The following is a 6,000-nucleotide window of genomic DNA, read 5'->3' as shown; positions in this document are numbered from 1 at the left end:
ATATATATATATATATATATATATATATATATATATATATATATATATATATATATATATATATATATATATATATATATATATATATATATATATATATATATATATATATATATATATATATATATATATATATATATATATATATATGTATATATTATATATATATATATATGTATATATATATATATATATATATATATATATATATATATATGTATATATATATATGTATATATATATATATATATATATATATATATATATATATGCATGCATATATGTGTGTGTGTGTATGTATGCATATATATATATATATATTTTACACACACACATATATATATGTATGTATGTATGTATATATGTCTGTGCACACCTTTCAATGCAATGTATATATATATATATGCATGCATATATGTGTGTGTGTTTATGTATGCATATATATATATATATATTTTACACACACACATATATATATGTATGTATGTATGTATATATGTCTGTGCACACCTTTCAATGCAATGTATGTCAGAAGGTTTGAATAATTTAACAGAGGCCTCAAAAGTCACATCAAGATCCACAAAGATCAGAACTTAACTGCAGCTCTTGGTGGTCCAAATCAGAGCTGCAATCTATGTGGGTGTCTTTTCAGAACATTGTCTGGTTTAAAAAGCCACATCAGATGCCATGATAGTTCTAAGGTGTAGATACAAATATATACATAAATATATATAAATGTATGTATGGAAAAGAATAAAATGGAAAAATGGAGGTAACTGTAGCACGTCTGCCTGAATTACGTATCCTACTTTTCAAGTTTATTTGCACTAAATAATGGAGAACGATATAATTAACTGTGCCTTTCTTTAAACCGTGTTTTTTTTTTGGTGCCAGAGATATGATAGAAAGTACTGTAATGTAAATGTGTGAGACAAGACTGGATGTTCACGGTTGGAACGCCTTTGACTGTATTCGTGATCAGTGTTGAATTGGGGCTAATAACATTAAAAAAAGTCCGTGTCTGCAAGATAATGGAGGAGCCTCTGCATAGCATCCAAATCATTTTTAAATGACACATCATCTTAAAGAAAAAAATAGGGGAGTACATATCAGATGATATAGTTAGGGACACCATGCCCGAGAAAAAGGAGTATTCATGGTTGAGTCGTCTTTGATAATAAGTCGACTGGGTCAAGGCTAACGTCGAGTTTATACAACAGCAAAAGATAAATTGGTCATATATGAAAGGCATTTTTAATCATAGGTCCCCAGGATCTGAGGTGATCTAAAGTTAAACAACAGCGACAACAATAATAACAAGCAAAGCTAAAACATACATGGCTGAAAACCCTGATGACTTGATAAAAATGTCATAGAAAAACAATGTCGCATTTTATTTAAATGCTGTGAACAATTAAAGTAATAAAGGAAAACAATGTTTTAAATCGATTATTAACTGACAGTACATTATTTATGTTTGATGGTTTTACACATAAAAAGAAAAAAGAAAGCCTTTTCATTCATTTTTTTAAAGCGTATTAAGACAACAAAACAAAATCAATAGAAGACATTTGTCAAAAGGTTCAAAACTAGCTTACTGTCAACTAACTCAACGAGGCCAGCTCCTATGAAGGGTTCTTATTTCTTTATTGACCACAAGGGGCTAAACATAGAGGGAACAAACAAGGACAGGCGAACGGATTAAGTCGATTACATCGACTCCAGTGCGTAACTGGTTCTTAATTTATCGACCCCGAAAGGATGAAAGGCAAAGTCGACCTCGGCGGAATTTGAACTCAGAACGTAACGGCAGACAAAATACTGCTAAACATTTCGCTCGGCGTGCTAACGTTTCTGCCAGCACGCCGCCTTGCTCCTATGAAGGGTTCTTGATTGGGCCTTGGGCCCAACAATGACACTTCTTGCATTGAGTCCCTAAGTATTTGCTTATTCTCAGCATTGGAAGCTCTCGTTGGCTGCCGTTTGATCTGGGCTTTCATTTGCACAGGACTTTCTATTCCTTGCTGCAAGCCTTGGCTCTTTTGATTGTTATCTGGTCTTCTGTTGACAGAGATTTATTTTTACGAAGCATACTGTTGCTGTATGCTTAATAAACTACAGAAAAACTGAAAATTGATGGCTGCATTTAAATATTATATTAATTATATAAGCTTACCTTTGAAAAGTTCAACGGTAATCCTTCTTCGACGATAATCCTTCTGTCTTAATTTAAAGACAGTTTGCTGTACGTAGGTCCTTACTTTTCGTACAAATAATTATTTCTGTTTCATGAATGACTTTTGCTGGAGTTTGCAATTTATTTCAATTATTCTCAAATTTTTTTCCAAGTTTTAAAAAATTGATATATTAATATGCTAATATCTACGTAGTTACGTATGTATTTGTGGTATGTGTGCGACCCTTAATTGAAAGGAAGAGGTAAAAAGAGAGAAATAAAACTTGTTAAGCAGAAATATGGTTGAAGAGGCAAAGAATAGGGAGTGAGAGAGAGAGAGGGGGAGATAGATAGATAGATTGAGAGAGAGAGAGAGAGGGAGATAGATAGATAGATTGAGAGAGAGAGAGGACATATATATAGCACTGAGAGGTAAGAGAAATATACTGTGTTAACCGCAGGAGAAAGGTTAGAGGCAAGGAGACATAGAGGAGGGAGAGAAGGGAGAGGGGAAGAGAGAAAGAGATTGAGCGAATAGAAAATGATAGTGAAAGAGAATGAAGCTATTCTCAAAGAGAAAATGCTGGAAAACTTTTCGTTTTGGACGATATATAATAAAGCCATTGTGACAGTTATTCTATGCCATCTGAAAGACATTTGTATAAAATTTCATTAAAAAAATACCAATTTTCCTGAAAGTTATGAGGCGGAAAATGTCAGGTCGTGTGAATTTTCCGAAACTCCTCTCCTTAGACCCTCAGAAAATTTTTTTCCAAAATATCTTAGCATACACTCAATCAACAGGATCTAAGTGATTATTTATGGAATTTATGAGGCAACAAAGTTGGTGGGGTATATATCTGTAGTTATGTCCATAATTATTCGATAGTTATTTAGTGGAGTCACTATTTACAGATGCTTAAAACTTTTATGTTTTCGTGAAGTTTCCGCGGGTCCAGCTAGTAAAAATTGTTATCGTACAAAAAGATTCATCGCAAAAAAAATCACGTAAAAAAATCGTCGGAAACAATCGCAGTAATGAAAACTTGGGAATCTAAAATTTCAGGATTGCGGGTTCAGATTCAGCCCGGAATGTTTTTAATTACTCATGGAATTGGCCTGATTCCAAAATGGTATGATATGTTGGGCTACAGCATCTAGAAATAAAGTTGAAAAAGTGTGATACACTGACACACTGACTTTCGCATTTATTTTATATTAGATAACATGACATACAGTTTGAAAACACTACATTGTATCGTGGCATTACATGCGTATTCAGTATTCTTGATGTTGATGACAAAGACCAATATTCCAGCTGACGCCACAAAGAAACTCTGTCACCATCTTGTGGTTTTCCTGTCAAGCAACACACAGCTTATGAAGACGTTCTTGTTGCTGCACATAATGTCGACAAAATTTTCTTTGAGGTGGGTAACCGACAGTGTTCTGCTGGAGAACTGGGTTCGATTTTTCCTGAGACTTTTCCTCTTGTGATTTTTTATTTCCTATGAATATTTTTTCTTGTAACCTTTTTCCGTGCAGATCGAAAACACCTTGCATAGTATTGTGGCATTACGAGGGGGTACTGAAAAGTTCCTGGCTTTAAGGGTGTCCAGTGGTCCAGCAACAAAATTTGCTTAGTGGGTGCACACTCAGATCCAAATATTTTTAATGAAAAATGTGGATTTTTTTCAATGTTAACATTAAAACAAATACAGGTATAATAATAATTTTTATTATTATGAGGGTTGGCTGAAATGTTCATAGGCTGGGTAAGACACTCTCATGGAATATGACCAAAAGAAGTTCATTTTTTTTAACATAGTTCCTCTTACTGTCCACACACTTCCATAAGTGGTTGCAATGCTTGGATCGCACTGGTGAAGAAGCTATTCTGTTGGTCAAAATGGTCATCAACAGCACATAAGACATGACCTTATACTGATGCCTAGCTGAGTATTTTTCTATGTTGGGAAACAGATGATAAACAGATGGATCCAAATCACTAACATAGGGAGGGTGATCAACCAGTTCAAAGGCAATCACACCCAGCAGCCATTGAAACCGAGGGCTTGTGTGCTGAAGCATTGTCCTAATGAAACAAAAGGAAGAAAGCTGGTGCAATAGAAAGAACCTAACAGTTTCAGGAGTGGTGGTAAAGAGCAGGTCTAACTTTTTCTCCTGTGGCTGTTTCTCCTTGCAACCTCCACCAACCCTTAGATGGAAAACACCTAGCATAGTATTGTCACATTACATGTATATTCAGTGAAAAGATCCAGTGTTTTTAATATTGATGACTAAAACGGATATTCCAGTCACAAAAAAGAAAAGAATATGCTATCATTTTGTGATCCTCCCATCAGAAACACACAAGTCATGAAGACCTTCTTATAAAACTTATAAATGGCGTCAATGAAATCTTGAGGCTGGTGATCAACAACATTTTCCCCGGTGATGTATTTTCCTGGATTCGGTTGAACCACTTGTTTATAAGTCTTCTTGATCAGAGCTGACTTGGAGCTAGTCGACATCACATTGTATTTGGACGAAGAAGAATTTATTGTACATGAGTTCATCCATAGTTTTTATGACCATGCCAGAGCAGTTTCAGATAAGATATTTTGACATAAAATACTGTTCTATGGTTTGATAAAATCAGTACATAGATCCAGATTTTACATTTATACCCAGCGACTTAACTGATATAAATCTGTTAGAACGACTAAAAGGCTACTTGTAAATAGATAATAATTCTGTTATCAGGCTGAAAGAAAATAATATTGTTCACCGTTTTATCAAGTAAAGCTTATATAAATGCACCAACTCATAAAACATAACGTCATTGTCTTTATAATTTTACTTTCGTGTTCCTTGCTGGCATGGGGCCCCATAGTATTTTACACGCACGCATGCACTGAGCAGCACTATGGTATTTAATAAAAATTGAAGCATTCATTCCATGTAACTTGTACCGGCTGATATTTTTGATATGACAATTTCGACAGTTTACAGAAAACTTTTTAATGGAAGAATGCCATTCATGTATGCTTGTGTGTGTGTGTGTGTGAGAGAGAGAGAGAGAGAGAGAGAGAGAGAGAGAGGATAGAGAGAGAGATAGAGAGAAAGAGGAGAGAGAGAGAAAGAGAAGTGAGAGAGAGAGGAGAGAGAGAGAGAAAGAGGAGAGAGAAGCCTAGTTCCCAACCACATGGTTTCGGGTTCCGTTTCACTGCTTGGCACTTTGGGCAAATGTTTTCAACATATGTATGTGTGTGTGTGCGTGTGTGTTTCTCTGTTATCCTGCCCCACCACTGCTTGACAACTGGTGTGTTTATGTCCCCATAACTTAGCAGTTCAGCAAAAGTGATTGATAGAATAAGCACTAGGCTTTAACAAGTGAAGTACTGGGGTCGATACATCCAACTAAAAATTCTTCAAGGCAGCTGTGTTTGACTCCTTATGAGTGAGAAACCCAGAATAACCCCATAAACTGGCCTGCTCCACTATCATATATATATATATATATATATATATATATATATATATATATATACATACATACATACATACATACATATACAAAGAGAGAATGAGATATACAAATCTGATTGAACATGAGACAGATTTGGTTAAGAAGCAATGGGTTTTGCTGATTGACAGAAGATAAATTTAAAAAAAAAAAAAAAGAGAAAAACGTAAATGATAATAATGAAAAGGACTCAGGGTTTGTACGTAAATATTTTGTGCCAAAAGTTAATATAAGTTGTGATTGGTGAGTAACGAACAAGTTAGATATCAAAGGAGAGATCCGTCATTGATAAGCT

The sequence above is a fragment of the Octopus bimaculoides genome, chromosome 23, assembly GCF_046866305.1.
Source record: "Octopus bimaculoides isolate indiv1 chromosome 23, ASM4686630v1, whole genome shotgun sequence".
Classification (NCBI taxonomy): domain Eukaryota; kingdom Metazoa; phylum Mollusca; class Cephalopoda; order Octopoda; family Octopodidae; genus Octopus; species Octopus bimaculoides.
Note: the sequence above shows the minus strand (reverse complement) of the source record.